The sequence below is a fragment of the Canis lupus genome, chromosome 11 (genome assembly GCF_011100685.1).
Source record: "Canis lupus familiaris isolate Mischka breed German Shepherd chromosome 11, alternate assembly UU_Cfam_GSD_1.0, whole genome shotgun sequence".
NCBI classification, from domain to species: Eukaryota; Metazoa; Chordata; class Mammalia; order Carnivora; family Canidae; genus Canis; species Canis lupus.
The window spans coordinates 18,048,493-18,070,815 of NC_049232.1; the positions used below are offsets into that span (position 1 = coordinate 18,048,493).

The following is a 22,323-nucleotide window of genomic DNA, read 5'->3' on the forward strand; positions in this document are numbered from 1 at the left end:
ATTATAATGCCACTCTACTACCATTGAAGGGACTCTATAGAAAAAAATACTCTATTCTCATGCAGTGGAGCTATAAATGGGAGTAAGACTGTCTTTGTTTCTCAAAATAACTGGAATCTTAGGGGGGAAAAAAAGAAAGCTTTAATTGGAAGGTTCTTCAGAAGTTGAAAGAGATGGTGTTATAGATAGAGTGAAAGACTGAGGCCCTTCAAGGAGGGGAAAGATATTCTGAGCAGCAAATATCTTTCAAAGAAGCCAGAGAAAGCTAGTGGTGAGTGTGATGAGGGAGTTGGCTTGACAGCTGATGAACTGCTTGGAGTCCATTGAAAGTGAGACTGGATGCTCACAGGAGAACCTGGAATGCTTAACTCCTTTAAGATTTGATCCAAAAGACAATAGTGGTTCATTTTTGTTCCTGAGCAAAATGGAATGATAACAGGAAATCTTTTGAGGAGGGTAATTTATTGTGGTTAGAAAGACTGAGTGGAATAAGTCAAGCAGGATTATTTTAAAATCTACAAAACAGAGAATGGTAAAAGATTAGAACAATAGAATGGCTCTAAATTTGGATACAAAATGCTCAGGTAGCATAGAGAGAAAGGACTGAGATAGTCTCCATTTGCAGATGTGCTGGCTATTAAAGAATTGACTTTTATGGAAAACCTTTTCATACTGCCTGTCTTCTTTGGAAGTTACAAAAAAATGTATGAGGGAAGGGGAGATATCCCAAGAGATGTGAAGAAAAAGTATAAGAGATTGAGAACCAAGTGAGAGGAAGAGACACACCTAGAGAGAAAGATAAGGAGATATGAGGTAGAGAAAAAAGATGCAGAAAGGCAGGAGAGGCAAAGAGGCAGGTGGAGAGAAGAGAATACATTTTCTTACCCTTGCTTTTTTTCCCCCCTTATTCAAACTCCAGGACCTCTGCATAGACCCTATTTCCTTTTGCAACTCCATTTGTATTTAGCACATGAAGATCATCTACACCATTCTATCCAATACTAGAACAGTGTGGGATGCAAGGGAAATTTCTAAGATGACCATGCTACTCTGGATCTTCCTCATTCCCAGGTATGATTTTTCAGATACTCTGCCCTTGGTGGATGTTTTGTTCAACTAACATCTGGGACCAGGGGACAAACCTCCATTTTTTCCCATTAAGCTCAGAAAATTGTGTCTGCTGAGGGTAGGTAGATGTAGGAATTGGCACCTCCATGCTGCCCTTGCATCTGTGAAGCACTATGGCTAAGATGACTCTAGCTTAACCTGGGCATTCTGGTCTCTGATGCTGTGGAAGGGGCTTCAAAGATGCCAGGGAGGTTTCAAATATATCTGTGGGTTGAGTTGACTTTATACCCTGTAGGATAGCATATCAAAGCCTTTATAAATCTACTGGATCCCACTGAAAAAAATTGCAATATAAATACGCTAAGTACTTTGCTCCAAAGTCTGAAAAACATGACTTAGTGAGGTGTGGGGTTAGAAAGAGAAATCTGCCAATTAGATTTGAGTCAAAAGTGGCTTAAGTAGCACCCGAATGAGTATAACTATATGTTGGTAAAGAGGTGGCAATGAAGAATTACAATTTCTGTCTACTCATACACATATTTTTCTTTATGTGGAGGTCTTTTAAGAATTTTTTTTTATATTAGAAATGGAAAAAATGGCCTAGGTACAAAGGTAGCTCTTTTCTTCTCAAATCATAACTTCATGTCCTATTTTCATTTTTGAGGAGGAGTCAGTATAAATCATTTAGAAATGGACTTGCTGACATTGTTAGTGTTCATTATGGATGTCTATGAAGTAAATAAGTTTCAGAATTTTGTTCCTTTGAGAAACAAGTCTATTGATGAAGATTTGCTTTTTTTATTATATGAAGCTGTCATAACATGGAAAGCTAAATACCATATTCTTTTTGGTAAAAATAACTAATATTTGTCAAGCATTTACAATATGCCATGAAAGCACTGTGCTAAATATGTATGTGTGTGGTGTGTATATATAAATATATGGTCTTACTAAATTATCATTATGATTAAAAAAAAAAACTAAGTGCTATATGCTGTTATTTATTTTACAGATGAGAAAAATGAGGCACAGAGGTTCTATGAACCCAGATCACAAGGATGTGAAGTCATAGAGCTAGGGTTAAAGCCATTCTGATGCCAGAGGCAATGATTCTTAATTATTACATTCATCTGAAATGGAGCATATTCTTTGTATTATGTATTGTCGTATTGATTTTCTAGATAAAATATTTTCTCTTTTTCTTATTTTTTTAAAGATTTTATTTATTCATCAGAGACACAGAAAGAGAGGCAGAGACCCAGGCAGAGGGAGAAGCAAGCTCCACACAGGAACCCCGATGTGGGACTTGATCCCAGACCCCAGGATCATGCCCTGATCTGAAGGCAGATGCTCAACTGCTGAGCCACCCAGGCATCCCTTTCTTTATTTATTTTGATATCAACAGATTACTGGGCATTGTGGTTTCTAGAAAAAAAGAAGAATCTGCTTAAAAGATTCTTTTTCTACCAATTGCATAATATCTGAGCTTATACATAAGGAAGTTTGATTTCTTTTGTCTAGGATCCCTTTAAAATACCAATACTGTAGAACTCTTTAGATTGTTTCCACTCATTTCTTACTTAATTGAATTAAGCTTTTCAGAACCTTTGTGACCATTCCTTTTTATGGGAAAGAAGAAAGGAAAGCGTGTACAAATACTTGCTGCTTACAGCATTTCACTGACTAGGAGTAAAGGGAAAATGGGAACAGTTTTGCTTATTTGACCCAAATGTTCTGTCTCTGGCTTTCTTAAAATTCATTCTAAAATTTTATAATTATGTCTCCAATACGCTAAGTTTTGACTTAAGGATTTGGCTTCTCCAAAGCCTTTCAAATACTCCATAAGACCATTATAATCAGAAATTTTAGGAGTCATCAAAAAATATTTTCAAGTTGCGATATGTTAAGAAAAATATGACTTGAAATCAGGTCTGAGTGGTTAATAGTTAATTAATTTAAAATTGATTAAATTAGCCATGATTTGTTAAAATATCTGCAGGAATCTTAATTCAAGTAATCTTCAAATACCAGAAAGTAAGAAACCCAGTTCAAATAAGAAAGGAAAAAAAGATCAAACATCAGAAAAAAATTTTAATGAGTGAAATATCTTTAAACACAAAGATCTTATGTTTTCTTCTTATTTTAAAAAATATTTATTAATGAGAGACACACAGAGAAAGGCAGAGACCTAGGTGGAGGGAGAAGCAGGCTTGCTGCAGGGAGTGCATTGTGGGGACTTGATCCCGGAACCCCATATTCACTACCTGAGCCAAAGGCAGATGTTCAACCACTGAGCCATCCAGACATCTCTTATGTTTTGTTTTAAAAAGACTATCTATCTAGCTGCTTCTAAGGGAACCAGCTAAAATAAAAATGAATCTAAATAGTTGGACCCATATGAACCAAGAAATGATAAGCAGAAAAGAGGAGAAGGGGGAAATCTTAAGGAGGAACCGTGTTCATGGAGACATGGAGGCAAATCTACCAAAAGATAGGTCATGAATAAGTTTGCACCTAAACTACCTTTGAAATTTGAAAAGCAACTAGAATTAGACTACAACTAGAAAAAACAAGAATATAATATATATATGTTATATAATATATAAGAAAAGACTAGACCAAATAAGAAAATAACCAAGGACACACAGATTTTGAAAAATACAGTTAAGTTTATTATAGATAGCTAAAATTGAGAAACCTGCTCAGCAAAAGATACCACATATCCAATTTAGAATATAGGCTTGAGGAAAATATTTACAGTATGAATAATAGATTAATAGCCATGATATTTAAAGTTCTTCTAGAAATCAACAACAAATCAAGGAAATACAAAACAAAATTAAAGCTGAGATAAAAATATTATTACCTGATTAAAATGATTGGAAATGTTGGTAATACCAAGGATTATTAAAAGTGTGGAGCCCCAGGTATTTTGTAGACCCTGCAATAGGAACATAAATGTGTGGAGTATCTTAGCAAATGTTTTACCAGGATTCATTTTTCAAAAATTCTGTCCCATAACACATGTCCAAAGGTATTTATTACAACTTTATTTAAAAAGGTAAAAAAATATGGAAATAAAATAGGCAAAGTGAACTTGGAATTAAAAAAATATATTTTTAAGTTAAAATTTTAATAAAAGGTAGTACTGTCATACTAAACATAAAAGATGAGCTAGATCTTTGTGAGCTGATATGGAAATACTTCAATATAAATTGAGAAGAGCAAGATGGAGAAAAAAATTAATGCTTATACACATGTGCATATATGTAAACACACACACATGTGAAGATGTAAGCATATAGATGCACACAGGAGAACAAAGCCCCAGGGATATATTTACATTTAACATTGTTTTGACACTGACAGGGAAGTGGGTAAGTAGATGGAGTAGGGAGGAACTTTGGTACTTCCTTTAAAAGTCCTTTATTACATTAATTTTACAAATATATATGAATTCTGTAACATAATCAGAGAAAGAGTTAAACTGCATTTTGTGAACCTGAGCATTCAAAAGGCCACCCAGAAGTTCCTCTTTTTATTTTGAGCTTTTAAACTTTTCCTTGTATTAAAAAAATTTTTTTAAATAAGTAATTCTAGAAGTATAAAGAAAAAGAACATCTAATTTGTCTTCTTTTTGGAGTCACAGTTGCATCATGTATATCAACCATTGCGGTACCTACTTTCCACAAGATTGGACTGGTTCATACCCCACTATATGAACAAGAACCTTGACTTCCCTAGCTTCCTTCTTGGACTTTCCATATACTTTTATCAAGTAGTTTCTTTAAATTGATAAACAAATAGTGACAAAAACTGCCGAAGTTCCTCGTCACCCTGAATTTCTTAGAAACTGTTTCCTTACTTGCCCAGATGTCCATGTTTTGAGTTTGTCTGAAATTTACATATGTCATATAGACACACTTTCAAGATTTATCTGTGTAGAAGTGAAATTTGGAACTTAATCTATTTGCATTATTTAATACTATTTTTTTAAAGATTTTATTTATTTATTCATGAAAGAGACATAGGCAGAGGGAGAAGAAGGCTCCATGCAGGGAGCCCGATGTGGGACTTGATCCTGGGACTCTGGGATCATGCCCTGAGCCGAAGGCAGACTTCCAACTGCTGAGCCACCCAGGCATCCCTAATACACTTTTTATGTATAGCTAAAGTATAATATTTTTTCCTGTTCACTTGGAAAATGCATTTGATATACATATTTATGTTTTGCTTTGAATAGTGAACAGCACAGCGCACTATATAGGGCAATGCAATTACAGGGTTCTTTAAAAGATTTTCATCCATCCACTTATTAAAAATAATGTATTAAATATTTCCCTTACTAAATAGGAAGGAAGGAGTAGTTTGCTGTAGATCAACACACACTCAATATTGACTCTTCCCTTAGAGAAGGGGGCAAATCCTACATGAGCCTTAGATATTAAGCAGAAAGACTCTGGAAAGTTGAGTGGGGGGTTTTCAGTACTTTTATCCAGTGATGGGGAGGGGAAAAATTGGAATTTAGGATCAAAGAGAGACAGGTCCTATGAAATACCTTGTTGTCTTAACTGGGAGCCCTGAAGAGTCACAGTCCTAGAAGCAAGTAAACAAATTTATAGTATATAAACCAACCCAATCCCTAATTGGATTAAGATAATCTGCTCTCCTCAATAGGGTTATCCCTCTCTGAGGGCAATAACATGATCCAGAGTTTCTAAATTTTTTTATATACACAGTCTATTAGTAAAAATGCCTGCAATATCCTCAAAAGAAGACCATGAGTGGGGGGGAAAAAGATTAGCCAATGTAAGGTTAAAACAATGATGACCACATAAGGAGGCCCCTGTCAGGCCAAGAACCCACCCATTCTTCAGATAACTACCATTAACTGGGGACAGAAGTACTCCACACTACTCAAACAAAATCAACAAAAGACTCTGAACCATGGAAAAAAACAAAAGAGCAATAAGTGAGCTTCCCTTTTTCATAGCTTCTAGCCTGCAAACAGACCCCATTCTGTACCATGTGGCATGGCTAAAAAACTTCAAGAGGAAACCTACAGTGCTTCTGGCCAGAAAAACCAGAGAACAGAGTTGTGGGCTACCCAAGACACTGGAAAGAAATAAGGAACAAGAGCCAAAGGCATGAAAACCAAAATTCAGCCTATAAACTTTGCAAAATGTCTGGCTGATACCTGAACCAAAGGTGCAAAGAATGAATTAAGAAGGGCCTGGTTTAGCATGCAAGAACTGAACTGGAACTTAAGTTGCTGCCGAAGAGACAGTTACAGGTAATATCTAAGACCTGTTAATTGTATGTGAAACCAAAAACATTACTCTTGGGAGGAATGGAACAGCACCAAATACCCCGAAAATATAACAAACATAACATCCAGGATAGAATGTACAGTGACCCAAAATTCAAAGAATTAAAACAGTGTCCCATCTCAAGAGAAAAATCCATGGAGGAAGAACTTGGTATGTTCCAGATCCATATGCAGCAAGTTAATTGTTTCTATAAACTAGTGACCAAAACAAAAAAGAATTTTAAAAAGATACTTATAATAGTAAAACATCCTCTATGTATGAACAGATCTAACAAGGGTTCTGGTCCCTCTACACTAAAACCATCAAAACATTAATGAAAGAAAGTTAAAAGGACTTAAACATAGACATTTCCTGTTCATATTTTGAAAGACTCCCTCTTGTAAAGATGTCCATTTTCTCTAAACTCCTCTATAGATTCAGTGAAGTTCAATCAAAATAGCAGTTGCCATTTGTTGTAAATCAGAGATGATTCTAGAATTGATAACAAGTATAAAGAACAAAAAAACTTGGGAGTGCCTGGATGGCTCAGTCAGTTAAGTGTTGGACTCTCAATTTCGGCTCAGGTTATGATCTCAGGGTCATGGGATACAGCCCCCACGTCAGGCTCCATGCTCAGCACAGAGTCTGCTTGAGATTCTCTCTCATTCTCCCTTTGTCCCTCCTGCTGCTTATTCACACACACTCTTTCTAAAATAAATAAGTAGGGGGATCCCTGGGTGGCTCAGCAGTTTAGCGCCTGCCTTTGGCCCAGAGCGTGATCCTGGAGTCCCGGGATCATGTCCCCCGTCGGGATCCCGGCATGGAGCCTGCTTCTCCCTCCTCTTGTGTCTCTGCCCCCCTCTCTCTCTCTCTCTCATGGATAAATAAAAATCTTTAAAAAAAAAAAATAAACCTTAAAAGAAAGAAAAAAAGACATGGCAATTAAGGAAGGAAAAGAAGAAACAACACTCACAATGAAGCCGGAAGCCTTCAAGTCAGGAATTATTCTAATTATTCTAAGGATGTAACAATTAAAGCAGCTACTTTAAGAAAAATAGGAAGTTCATTTGTTGCGCTAAATTAAAATTAGGAGTGTTCATCAAGTTATACACTGAATGTGAAATGGCAAACTAGGTAGTAAGAAAACATTTGTAGTACATATGACAACAGAGGGTTTAAATCTAAAAGAGCTTTCCTAATCAGTGAGAAAAAAAAAATAATTGAAAAATGCACAAGTCTAGAAGAGGCGCTTCCTCTTAGCAGAACCACATGTCCCCAACTTTGCAGTATTGTTTCTTCTTGTCCTCAGACCATCCAGCCAAACCCTCTTCCACTGCTCCAGAATACACAGGTTTTCTTCCCTCAAGCTCCTTTCTCTTTACATGTAAACTGAGAGACAACAGGCACATTAAGTTCTGCCCACTGGAAAATACACCACCATCCATACACACATACACATTGTCTTAAGTACCTTCAATGAGTGGGGCTGTAATGTAGCTGCAAATCCATGTCTGGCCAGCACCAACATGGGGAGTTGATGTGTCTTTGTATCAGCCTTGTGTTTTCTCTTGGTCTGTTCGACTAGTTATTGGGGACCTCCTAATGCCAACTGCTGTGAGATCATTGGTACAGCAGAGGTACAGGACATCGGGGGAGGGAGGTCTGAGATAACTCTTCCTGGAATTTACTTCGGTCCTCAGGATATTCTAGGGCTGAATCCCAGATGTACTACTCATGTCATCCAATGGATGTCTGCTCTGCCCACCTAAGGTTTTAGACTTGGTAGTTTTGATGGCACGCAGCTCACAATTGGTGGCTATGGTGCCTAGGCAATCGACGTCTCAGGATCAGATGCTCAGTCTCTACCAGGGCCAGGTAGCATGCCAGGAACTGTTTTCTGAAGGGATAGCCTTCTAAGTCTTAGACATCTCTGCACATGCCCTATTGTAGCATGCTACAATACATATTTTATCTATCGTATGTCTAGTGCCATGGCAGCTGCTGGGTCATGTGGCCCAAGCAGCCTCCCAGTTGTTACTGCATAGCCTGTCATTGCTCTGCTCTCCTCTTGAAACTTGAAATAAAAATCAACTGGAGTAGTATTCTCAAGGAGTATATACTGCTTCCAGAACCTGAAGCAGACAGCCAAGTTCTGTGCCTCTTAGCAATAGGTCATGTTAAGTGTTTTTTGACCTTGTTGGGATGTCACAACATAACCAGGAACTTGAAATGACTGAGTCTGCAAATGTCTCTGTTTTACTCAGAATGGCGTATTGTTGACTTTTTAAAAAGATTTCTTTATTTGAGAGAGTGTACAAGCAGAGTAGAGGGGGAGAAGGAGAAAGAGAAGCAGACTCTCTGCTGAGCAGGGAGACCGCCTACCATTGTGGGGTTGGATCCCAGGACCCTGAGATGATGACCTGAGCTGAAGGAAGACACTCAATTGCCTGAGCCACCCGGGGCGCCCCTCCTCCCCCCCCCCCCCCCCCCCCCCCCCCCCCCCCCCGCCGCGCCACACACACACACAGAATGTGGTGGTGTTGTGATGAAGCTGAGGCCTCCACTTGATCTTACTATAACAGCTCTCATTCTGCAGGGCAAGGAGCCAGTGTGAGGATTCCACCAGCTAGATCCACTGGGATTAGACATCCAGAAAATGACCACCAGGTGGTGTTTTGGATCCCCTGGCCTCACTAGCAGCCAGATCTGGGCCAGGATGTTATTACCTGGCCTGCATGTCCTTAAGTAATAGCGGGGGCTGTAACAGCGTTTGGGGCCTTTTAGTATCAACAATAGATGAGATCCTATATGCAAAAGCTTTGAAAATAACTGACACTTTTGCCAGCCTTCCTTTACTTGATAATTGGCCACGGATTCCCTTTTACAATTTGCTTTAGCATCACAGAGACCCATCCTCATGCTTTATTCCTCTCCTTCCATCAGTGGGCCCTGGCTCTGAGAGGTCACTTGGGACTGGAAACTGAGCAAGCAAGGGCTTGTGATTGTTTCTGCTTGGGAAATGACAACCTATTGACAATGACAACCTAATGACAACATAGCTATTAATAAACTTCTTGGTTTTCCCATCTATGTTGCCCCTATATTTATTAGTCATGGATCTCCATGGATCACAGTCCCTTGGTTAGCAATCTGGGCTTGCTGCCAGCTACAGTAATTCCATCAGACTTGAATTTTTTTTTTTCTTTTAGATAGTCTCCACATCCAGCATGGAGCCCAAAGTGGGGCTTGAACCCATGACCCTGCGATTAAGACCTGAGCTGAGATCAAGAGTCAGATGCCTAACTGAATCAGCTACTCACGCACCCCTCATCAGAGCTGAATCTTATGGTAAGTCCTGCTATGTGGTTTCTTTTACTGCAGAGTCCTCTCATCTCAATTGCCAAAGATCCCTTTTCTGTACCATGCTCCTTACCACTGGTCTTGTCCAGCAGAGGACCATTACTGAGGTCAATGATGCTTTGACCTCTTCACTAGCACATTTCTTTACGTGTTAGTGCAGGACCCATTCTGTTGTCTTCCTGGTGAACACAATCATTTGACATGTTCTTGAGTCTTCCATAGTAGATCCGTTCCAATACACTACATCTGTGAGCCTTTTGTTCCCTTTACTGTCAAGGCCAAGGCAGTCCTAGCACCTCCACCTCATCAGGATCCCCTTTAACAGTTGTTGCCGCTGCATGGTTTCCAAATCATGGGGCAGTAACCCCAGTCAGAAAACTGCATTATTCAGCTATACATTGTACCGTGGTTTAGTACATGCTGGTCCTATTCCCAGGCACATTCTCTCAGCATCTCCTGGAACCTATTTGCTAGGTCCTGCAGGTCCTTATGTGAATAATCTCTTTATCTTTTGTAAAGTCAGTACTTTCCTAATTAGGCTATGCTGAGGTTTTGATCCTAGTGATCAGGCAGAGGGAGAGGTGGGATGGATTTTTGAGAAGGATAAGTATTTTTTTTGTGAGACATATGGCTCAATTGAGGCTTATACATACACTCTATATGGGGTGTGTGTGTGTACCCATGTGTGTGCACACACACCTTTATGAAGGAGAGGAGCTGCTTTCCCCCATCTTGCTATTTTCATTTGTAAGTTCATCTGTGCTTTTTAGTTAAGATTCTTGAAGATCACATCTGCTTGCCCAGCCCCACCTAGGTCATGTGTGATCAGAAAGACACGAACTTTTCATATGGACTCAATTGTTGAGCAGAGAATGTGTCTGAAAGCTCTAAAGAATTGCATTTGGGCTTGTCTGGAACCTTGAAGCAGGACTATGACAACAATGAATACTGGGACCGTTTCACAATGCAGGTATATATAGAAACTTCTCTTATTCTAACTATTGTACTACCAAGTTTAAAAGTACAAAGTAGGGAATGTTTGATATTTTTGTTCTTTTTCCAAGATATAAGCACTTGGGAACTGTGTAGGTTCTGGGGTTTGTTTTCAGTTCTAAATCATGCCTGCTATTTCTATTCTGTGTATTAACACTAACAAAATGAAAAGCCAGGGGAAAAGACTTTGAAGTAGCTTCCAACTAGGTTTTACAATGCTTGAATGATCATAAAACAAAGCTGATTTTTAAAAATACGTTTAAAGTAGTAATTATGAAATAGAGGTCAGGTTTTTTTCCCCTAATTCCTAAGTCTTTTTGCATTGACCCATTATTTTTGGTTGTGACCCACTTTTAGTGGTTTCTCAGTACATCTGGCACCTGGAGGTTATTTTCAAAGTGGTAAAGAGTCTCTGAATAAGAAGTCTCATTTTATAAGATCTTGAGCTTTGCTTTGCCTCTGAGGATCTGGGATAAAATCATGGGTAGGTCCCGTAGTCAAGGAGAGAGGTACTTTCTAAGTAAATAACAGGAAACCTCTCAGTACACATAGAGGCCATATGGAATAGAAATAGCAGAAATCAGCTTTACAGATGAATTTTAGCTTATTGATAGAGTTCTGCATTTTTTCCTTCCCACTGTTGTTAAGGTCGCTAGAATATAGGGAATCCAAAAGAAATTCAAAACTAGAAAGCTTGTTTTTCCACTATTTAACTGTAGTTAGGTGGTCAGTGTTGACTAGTTGTTTGCTCTCAAAGTTCATGGCAAATGACACCCTGATGCTTCCCAAGGTTTACCTATTGTAGCTCATTCTGGATTTTAAAAAAGGCATTTCAAATCACATACTTTGGGCTTGAGTTTTAATTTTCTTCTCTAATAAATTAAGGGGCTGTGCTAGAATGTTCTTACACCAACTACCCTTTCTTAAAGTCTAAATGTTTGCTAGTATAGAAATGACATAATATCTACAGAAAGTCCTCTGTGTCTTTTATATAGTTTATAAGGATGGTTAGTGTTAACAGCAAGGATTTATCTACACATAGTGTGAAACTATATATAATGTATAGATAAAGATATATAGAGACCTCATAGGGAAAGAAAATCTCAAAAAAAAAAAAAAGGAAAATCTCAACTTAGGAGGTAGGAAGGAATAAAAATCCAAATATTGAGCTAAAGGGAAACCACACTGTGCCTTGTGCTAAAAAGGGTGTGCATGGGAGAGCACTGGGGCCACATATTTGGTAAGCTCAAGACAAGAAGACATAATTTAAAATTCTCATTGTTTGTGGTATATTTAAGGAGGGTCCATCACAGGTAGAGCAGTCTATTGCTTAAAGAAGTAGAAAATGAGTGGCTTTGTATCTATTATCTCACATGCCAGTGGTTGTCAGATGTTTTGATCTCAGGACCCATTTATACTTTTAAAAATTAACAAAGACCCCAAAGAACATATTTAGAGTATTTTAGAAGACACAAGGATCCCCAAGCACATATTAGGTTACCTGTCAGAGTGATGATGGCAATAGATGATATCTAGCCCCTGGGAAATTTCGCTGTACACTTAGAATGACCTTAGGAAAGGCAAATAATGTATCAGTTATTATTTTAAAATAGTTTTGACCTTCTGGACCTCCAGAGGTCTTGAAACCATACTTGGAAAATGGTGGCTCAATGCATTGTCTGGAAAAGTAAGTTTGAACCAAGGGAAACAGACGTTGCTAGATCTAATTAAATTGTATTGACTTAGTCTATCTTCTTTGGGGAAAATGTTTCATTTATGGAAAAACATGTTCACATGATGAGAATTATGTGTGGGTGTGTTTTTGAAAAGTGGCAGCACAGCCTGTTTTAGGAAGACTAAGAAAGCATATGTTTATCTCTGAAAGGTGGAGACTCTTGAGCAGAGCAGACTCTGAGTCCCCTGAGCACAGGGTGCCAAGCCCTGACTGCCAAGCCCTGACTATGGTCTCCTGTTAGTGCATCCTGAGGTATGATTATTCTCTGTTCAGGAATTCAATCTAGATGAATGGGTGAATTAGAACATTAGACTAGATTCCCAGGCCAGAAGTTCCTCTGAAGGGGAAGCCCTGAGAATCTCTAGAAGAAAACTGGGGATTTGCATAGAGAAGATGAGAAACAGAATTTATCTCTGAAGGAATAATAGGGGAGACCCTCAGCAGAAAGGGAGGTGTCCCATAAGGATTTCCTTTAGGAAAGACTAACATTTAATTTTTTCCTTGGACTCAAAGATTCACCTTCAAAATAGACTTTTAAAATACTCTCCTTCCTATACACATCTTTGTTAAAATACTTCCTAGGTATCCCCTATCTTTCAGTGAACTGAAGGTTTCAGTAAATAGGGAATGAGGCGAAGAAAGCCAGCCTGAGTCCCTGGTGAGCTCTGTGGGCAGAGTGCAGTGATCACCAGCCATGGAGCTGGAAGCAGTTGGGGGCAGTGAAGAGCTGTCCTGGTGGTAAGGGAAGAGTGAACCTTGAGACAAACCCTCCTCATTTTTCAGACACTGGCAGAGGATGACCCCTGACAGCAGGGAAGGGAAGCAAGGAGGAAATTTCTCTTCACTGTTGTTCTTCAAAAGCAATTTCCTTACACGTACCTGGACATTGGCAATTCACTCTCATCTTTCAGCCTTAATGTTTTTTATGTGGGCTCCACACTTGGCAATGTGGGGGCTTGAACCCACAACCCTGAGATTAAGACCTGGCTGAAATCAAGAGTCAGATGCTTAACCAACTGACCCACCCAGGCACCCCGTCATCTTTTGGTCTTTTTTTTTTTTTTAAGATTTATTTATTTATTCATTTGAGAGAGTGCTCCTCCCCAGCACCCTGGGATCAGGACCTGAGCCAAAGGCAGATGCTTAACCAACTGAGCCACCCAGGCACTCAATTTTTTGGTCTTTAATGCAGATCTATGATCCACTGTCTTATCTCTAGCGTGCTGGTTCTGAGGGATTTCCCTTGTATCTAATTTTGAATTGATTGTCCTTTTTGACCTATCTGCTTATTTTCTAAATCATACATTTATTGAAATGGTGGATAAGTTTGTTCAGTATCTGTGCTAATAAGAGAAATATGAGTGCTGCCGATCAAACTATTTTAGTTTGTTTATAATCATCTGGGAGTTATTTCTCTGTATTCTCTAGGAATTGCCTTCTATCTCTAGTTAAAGGCAAGGAGATAGAAATTAAATCTGGCAAAAAAAATCATACACACCCATCTCCTTTTTATTAGAAGAATATAATTCTAATATTTCTCCTATTTATTAAAGGATATATATCTTTTGAAAATTAAATATAACAAAATATATTATGTATATTAAATAAATTTATATGTTCTTTTTAATTAAAAGAGAGCATATGATAAGTAGCACTGACTGTCAGGAAATATTATATACCACATTCAGTGCAGGCATTCAGATCTTCAGTCTCTCCAAAAATGTAATTACAAATCCAGCTGGCGTTTGGAGCAGGTACTATAGCCACATCTGTCTAATACATTTTGTGGCATCTATTAATCTTTTATGCAGTATGTTTAAAAATTCTCTGAAAATAAAGCATTCTTTACGGGTACCTAACAAAAGTATAATTCATTTATTCTGAGATTCCAGGAGGCACAGAACTTAACAATTCTGTATAGAGAACTCCAATTTTAATTAAAAATACTGTTGCAGATTACTGTAAGAACTCTTCTTTTTACAGCCTCACTGGGTTGCTGTGGCCTTTTACTTCTACTATAATATGGCATATGAATAAGTAAAAAATAGTTCTCCCCCCCCCCTTCTTTCTCGTATTACATATCAGGAGTTAATCATAAAACAATGGACTCTTAACATTGCAGGAAACTTTAATGAGTCAGGACCATTCAGAACTTCAAATCCTTTTTGAATTGAAGTATAGCATAAATGAAAAATGCTCAAGGATACATAGGTGGCAGTATCATGAAACATAATGAAACTATTATAGGATGATGGTATCATATTCATCACCCATTATTAAAATTCTTCATCAATTCACAGTGCTTAGCGATGACCTTCAGTAACTCCCCTTATTTTCATCATATTATGTACAAAACTTTTGCTATGAGATTTTAATTGATTAGGAAACTAAGCTAAAAGCTGCTCTACTTTCTCCCAGGAGGGGAAATATCATAAAGTCATAGATGTATTAAAGATGAAAAACTGTTAACTTTTCACAGAATCCTCTGAAGCAGTTTAAATAACTTTTCCTCCTGTAAAAACTAAAATATCACAACAGACTATTTAAAGTTTCCTCACTATTTTTTTTTTTTTGAGGGAAAAGTTAAGTGGAAAGCAGAAAGGAAAAGAGAAACATTAGCAGGGCAATGAGCAATCATATTAATACCAATGTGTTAACAGTTTATCAAGGTGATATTCCTGCAAATTGGAACAAATCCTGCATTTATTTTTCTTCTTTTGGATTTATGAGAATGTAGGAGTTACCCACAAAAAACATTTTTCCCATAATCATCCTGTTATGTTATATTATATTTACTTTGGGGAGAGTGTTCAGGTAGGTAGTCTTTCCCCTTTCTTATACTCTTTGAACAAATGGTGCATACACACTTCCTAGTTGTTGAGCACTCCATAGGCCCTCTTTTCTGGGTTCTCCTATGGAGGATGGATTACATTAATGGTCTTAATTCTTCACCCTGCTTTGAAGCCTCGCTTTGCCATGTAAATTTCCTAGCTCTTCTCAATGAAGAGGAGCGTTCCAATTCCCTATCCCTTGAAATCTGGGTTTTCTTTCTGGCTTGCTTTGGGCAATAATATGAGCTGAAACTGACAGAGTGTTACTTCCAAGCCTAGCCTCAAGAGGCACTGCATGTTTTCCTTTGACTCGCACACTCTACTGTTACCACCAGAACTTGCCTGAGTTAGCTGCCTGGAGAACACAGCAGCAAAACCAAGTCACATCTGTTGTCCCAGAGCAGGCCAACCTAGATTGGCCAGGAAAACAGCCATTCCTGAGTATGTGAGTGAGCCTATCTTTCTGTAGATTTTCTGTAGGTGAGTCTATGATTCTGTGGACTGCTGAAGTTATTTCACTTTGACACATAAATACCACATATATTGTCAACTCTTTGGAATTTTATATTTACTTGGTAGACTTTCACTGGGCCAATTTTATCAATATCCAACAACACATTATAAATGAGAATATATTCCCTTTTGGATGCAGAGCTCTCTATCAGACAAACTTTATTAAGTATATACATATGTGTGTGTGTGTGTGTGTGTGTATATATATATATATTATATATATATATATATAATATATATATATAAAGTATATTATTTAATTAATTTGGGCCTGTTTGATCTGTTGAATTCTTAGAACTTTATATTTTCTTGATGGGATTTTGTGACAGTTTTTCAGTATGATTTCTCAGTTTTTCCCAGTAGCCTCTATCAGTTTTAGCTTTATATATTTCAAATCTTGGATGGTAAGTGAATAGTAATAATTTTCTTGAAAGGTTAAATAATAGTTGACTGAGGGTCAATTTTATGGTTTTCATTTTGTAGTCTATTTTTATGATCTTAATATTTTTACTTTTTTAAGTTAAGACAGGTAAATCTTTAGGATACATTTATCAATGATTTCAATGAATCTTTTGTTAAAAAATACTAGAGGATTTAAAATATTTGAAAACTTTTTTCTTTGCAATAAAAATTGTTGGTGAAATAACAAGTTATAAATTATTGAAGAATACTTTGAGCAACCATATAGGAATAATTGAAATCCTATGTGAAACATTTTTTTGGATAAAAGTGGGAAATGCCAAAACTGGGACAAGAAGAAGAAAAATAGACACTCAATAGACCTATGGTTCTCGAAAACTTTGGATTGGCAATGGAAAACATTTCCAAGATGGCACAAGGTAGACATAATACAAGGAAGTTTTAGCAAATTTCAGATTTACAGATAATAATTTTATATTTTTCTAGATAAAGGATATCTAAATATTGCTGAGAAAAAGTGTATATTTGAAATCTCAATGCACAGAGAAGAAATAAAATTGTAACCCATTTCATAAATGATTTTAGTAATAAAAATCCTACATAAAATACAGTTGTATTTTTGGTAACTAATACACCATGACCAAAGGTTTATCCCAGTAAGGCAAGGATATTACAGAACAATAAATTGTGTCTTTTGAGTTAGCATTTTTTTTAAAAAAAATTTTTATTGGTGTTCGATTTGCCAACATATAGTATAACACCCAGTGCTCATCCTGTCAAGTGCCCCCCTCAGTGCCCATCACCCAGTCACCCCATGCCCCCTGCCCACTTCCCCTTCCACTACCCCCCTTTAAAAAAAAAAAAAAAAAAAAAAAGCACTTGTGAGTACTCTCTTTTGTGCTTACTCTGTCATTTGTAAGAATTGGGATTCCAGGGGCTTTTTCAAGCGTCTGCTGCTTATGTCATTTGAACAGAGGTTGTAGTTACTGATTTTCTTACATTGAACAATCCCTGCCTTCCTTGGGAGAAAATTAATTTGGACTTTATAGTTTATTACTATATCCTAGGCATCAGTGTGCTAGTGTTTTATATAGGATTTTTCCATTTATGTTCTTGAATAAGATTTACTTATAATTTTGCACTCACTTATAACCTTGTCTAGTTTGGGCATCAAAGCTCTAACTAGCCTCATTTATTCTCTGTTCTTTAATTTTATGTTCTGTAGAAGAGCTTATATTTGGGGAATATTATTGCTTGAATTGATACAGGAACTCACCTACGTAATGATTTGGCCCATTTTTTCTTTTGACAAAGAGGGAAAACTGCATGTATTTCTAATTAATTTACTTTAATAGTTATGGGATACTCTTTCTTGCTGTATCTTTTTGAGCCACTTTTAATGAATTGTAACATTCTAACATAAAATTTTTTAATACTTATGTTTATGACTCTACTTATTTTAAAAATACCTGTATATCTTTATTATTTTTATTCCTAATGGTTTTTGCTTTCTTTTTTACTTCTTAATCATGCCAGAGGTTTATCTTTTCAATGATTGTATCACAAAAATATTTAATGAACGGCACAGCATAGACACTAATTGTTTGAAAAAGGCATTAGATGATCTTCTTTGACCTATGTGTTATTTGGAATTAGATTTTAAAATTTTTCTAATTTGTATTATGATAAGAGTTTGACTGCAATGCAGATAAACATTGGCAAATGCATTATCACAACAAGAATTTTAATACTCAGTAATTACTAGAACATGTACACACCCACTAATTAATGAGCTTGATCTAAAGGCCATAAAGAGAATATATATAATAAATGGTGATAATATTTTCTCCATGCACAAATATAACATTTGTCAATATTGCCTCCATATGCTAACTACGAGCAAGTGTCAAAAATGGTCAATTTTTGCTTTATATATTTATATATACTGTGCTATTAAGTATATATAATTTTATGAATGTTTTACCTTCCAAATGAATTGTTTTCATTATGTATTACTCTTTTTGTATGCCAACTGGCTTTTTTAATTTAAAGTTGTTTTTTATATATATCAGTCTTTATTTTGTTAGTATTTGGCTGTTGTCTCTTTTTTGTGTTCCAGAAATTCATCTTCTATTATTTTTTATTGTTTCATTGTGTTTAATGTGAGTAGTATACAGCTAGATGCAAAGATTATCAATTTAGGGGAAAATTTAGAGTGTAGATGACCATGCCAGCACATACTAACTGAATATAGACCTTTAATTCCACATAGTATTTCTCATATGGTATTTAATATATAAAAGTATTATCTTTTCTGAATGAAAATAAAAAATTTTCAAAAAAACAAAACAATTCTCCATGGTATATTAATTTTTAAGTAGAAAATGAGTTGACTTGGGTTTATAGCAGAACACAAGCTGGTTAACCTCTGAGGTGCTGGAAATAGCAGAAATTGATGTTAATTTTTGCGTTTCTTCTGGATAGTTTGGATAAGTTCTATACCCTGTTTGATTACTAATAAAAAAAAAATTCTCTTTACCATCATCTGCTCTGTATCTGCTCTATCCCTCTGCTCTGTGAAATGAGTCAATCGGAGAAGGACAAACATTATATGGTCTCATTCATTTGGGGAATATAAATAATAGTGAAGGGGAATATAAGGGAAGGGAGAAGAAATGGGTAGGAAATATCAGAAAGGGAGACAGAACATAAAGACTCCTAACTCTGGGAAACGAACCTAGGGGTGGTGGAAGGGGAGGAGGGCAGGGGGTGGGGGTGAATGGGTGACGGACACTGAGGGGGGCACTTGATGGGATGAGCACTGGGTGTTATTCTGTATTTGGCAAATTGAACACCAATAAAAAATAAATTTATTATTAAAAAAATATATCCCTCTGCTCTGCTTTATAGAGTAAAACTCTTCAGATAGGTTGCCCTAATGGTTGTTTCCAGTTCTCTTGTGTCATTTTCTACTGAACCATTTTCACATAAAACATCTCATCACAATTGCTTTTAACAAGATCACCATAGTTAATTTTTCATCTTCATCTTATGGCCTTATCAAAGCTTAACATAATTAGTCATCTTATTTCTCTTAGAACCCTTTCTTACTAAGCTTCCAGGACACTTCACGGATTTTCTTCCTATTAGCTGCGACTTCTAAGTCTCACTTGTTGACTCTTCTTTCTGAGTTGGAAGCAGTAGAGAGCCCTAAGACTTCTTTCTTGGAATCCCTTATTATACTCCCCCTTGGTGTACTGATCGGTTCTGTGAACTTATCCATTTCACAGGCTTGAGTTCCCACAATTATGTCTCTACTACAAAACTTTGATCTAGTAAATATTTCTTCTTGGATGTCAAATAAGTCCCTTGATATGCTTAGTACTGTTCACATGTTCGTATGTTGACACCATTTAGCTAGGTTCTCTACAATGCAATATGAATGAAAGTGAAGCATGCAAGTTCCACTTCATGTTCTTACCATTATTGTTTGATCTCCATGTTATCTTTTTCTCCTTTCCACAAGTTGAAATTCGGTTTAGTTTTATGAGTTACCAAATAGATGAGAAGTATTTAGGATGACAGGACTCCCTGGCTAGGCTAGTGCCTGGATGACCCTTATTTGTTTTATTTGTGCCATTCTAATGTTTGTGTCATGGTGACAAAAGTTTGATTATTCCACAGCTAATACTTAGTTAACTCCTGTCTTTGCAGTGCATTTGGCCTTGCCCAGGAAATACACCTGTAATTGGTTTATTTTTTTGGAAAGATTTTATTTATTCATAGAGACAGAGAGAGAGAGGCAGAGACACAGGCAGAGGGAGAAGCAGGCATCATACAGAGAGCCTGACGTGGGACTCCATCCAGGGTCTCCAGGATCACGCCCTGGGCTGCAGGCGGGCCATGGAGGGGGGGGGGGGGCTGCCCTCTGTAATTGGTTTAAATGAAAATTGATTTCTTCGCCTCCAGGGCATTTGGAAATGTTAACACTTCTTTTTGTTACAGATGAGGTGAGGGTTTGCTACTGACATCTAATTAGTAGAGATAAGAGATGCTGCTCAACACCCTACAATGCACAAGGCAATCGTCACAAAATAAAATTATCTGGCCCAAATATCAATAGCCCCAAAGTTGAGAAACCCTGCTCTAGAATCAGATCATTTCTCATCACCTCCTTTATTACTCCTTGCTGCCCTCTTTGCTCACCTGAATTGTAGCTACATTGCTACTGAGATTGTTTCCATTCTCACCTCCTTATAATTTCTTCTTTGCACAGAAACCTGTGAGTGATCTTCTAAAAAAAAAAAAACAAATCTTCTCATGGTGTCTCTTATTCAGAGTAAAGGCCATATTCCTTAGAGTGAATAGTCTGTGAGGCTCTACATCATTTGAATCCATTCCAGTCACATTGGCTTCCTTGTTCCTCCTCAAACAAGCCAGACACATTCTTTTATTAGAATCCCATCCCTGCTCTTCTCTCTGTCTGGACCACTTTTTCCACAGAAGTCAGCATGCCTGGCTTACTTCTACTAGGTCAGTGAAAATTTTCTTGATCCAATTCCCTTTCTGTAAAGTTCCTTACGTGCCTTAATTTGTGTCTTATAAGACACTTATCATCATCTGGCATGCTATATCATTTATTTACTGTTTATTTTCCATCTTTCATCACTAAAAAGTAATCTTCATGAGGACAGTGATTTCTATTACTTTTGATCACTGATCCATTCCCAAGGCCTGAAGTGGTACCAGGTACATAGTAAGCACTCAGTAAGTAAATACTTGTTGAATGAAGAGAAAAATTATCTTGACTTTTCATACCATACATTGAGTAGTGTGGCAGCTGTTGAAGAATGTTTATCTGATTACCTTTGCCCCTAGCTGCAAGGGACTTGCCTCTTCCTGCTTGGATTTCACCTCTGATTTAGAAGGGTTTAGTTTCCATTCAATGACCTCTTTTTCAAAGATGTTTTAGACGTTAAGTGTTTTAGGATAGACTTTCCTTCTAATTCTATTGTGGGCTCAAGTTGGTTTTATGATGTGGCTCTTCAGCTCCCTGAGGCAATCTGACCTTAGGTTTTCCTTATATAAATCACCATAATGCCCCTTTCCCTCTAGGGCCGCCCGAATCTTACTATTCTATTTTTATGCTTTCATATCATGGCCACCATGAGTATCATCAGTTTTATGCATTTTACTGCTTAAGTTCTTCAGTAGGTAACTGAAGTTACTTAAGAAGATGGGCTTCTAAACATTGAACCATTTAAACTTTTTTCCTCCCATTTGTCTTAGGACCCCTGGTATGCCCTAGTTTTATGTGAGAAGAAAAAAGGAGGATGTGACAATAGATACCATCTCAGTGTTTGAGCAAAATTGCTTTGGTGGTTCAATTATTTTACGTACAGATTTTTTTAAAGGCAAAACCAGAGCAATAGGACACAACTTTTGTTAATTTCTGTGTTTCCTCTAAGCTATATACACTGGCCCATGAAATCAATTTATTCAAATGCCTCCATTGCAATCTGAGGTTGCCTGTGTTATAAATTGTCTTAAAAACATAAAAAGATTCTGTTTGCCCTGAACCCCATCCAGGAATAATTACTTTCAAGTGAAGTCCTCTGTATCCCTAGTATACCAGCCACCCTATCCTATTTCCATTTAAGATAACATAAGTTCATCTTTTGTAGCTATGCCTTCAAAAATGTTACAAGGCAAAGGCAACAAAAATAGAAACATTAGGTGCTTTTTCAGGCTAAGGGCATAATATCAATGAAATGTGATCAAGTTTCTTCAAATCTCAGGCTGTAGTGAAGCAAAATTTTATGTTTGTGCACATACTTCATGCAAAATTTAATTTAGAAATGTAAATTAGAATCCATAAAAATCAAAAAAACATTTGGCTTAAATTACTGTGTGGGGGACAACATAATGTAGTAGCTTTTATTCTGGAGTATTTGCATTTGGACTTTATGAAGTAATTTTATAGTTTTGATGTAACAAGAAAGTAAAGACTTATTTTAGAGGACATGATTAAAAGGACTCTGTGATCTGTTATTCATCAGTGCAGGACTGCTGGCTTTTTGTTTTTGACATCATA

General features: G+C 37.0%; 1 long non-coding RNA gene across 6 annotated transcripts in view; it reads left to right on the forward strand.

Moving 5' to 3' along the window:
• Positions 1–22,323, forward strand: part of LOC111098014 — a 195,761-nt gene that overhangs the window by 78,083 nt on the left and 95,355 nt on the right. For 5 of the 6 annotated variants that reach the window (XR_005366646.1, XR_005366648.1, XR_005366650.1 and 2 more), the window contains exons 3-5: positions 920–1,071; positions 9,587–9,725; positions 10,542–10,707. This is a non-coding gene — a long non-coding RNA (uncharacterized LOC111098014). Of the gene's footprint in view, positions 1–919; positions 1,072–9,586; positions 9,726–10,541; positions 10,708–12,615; positions 12,718–22,323 lie in introns of those variants that run through there. The other variant, XR_005366649.1, reaches the window with a different exon arrangement.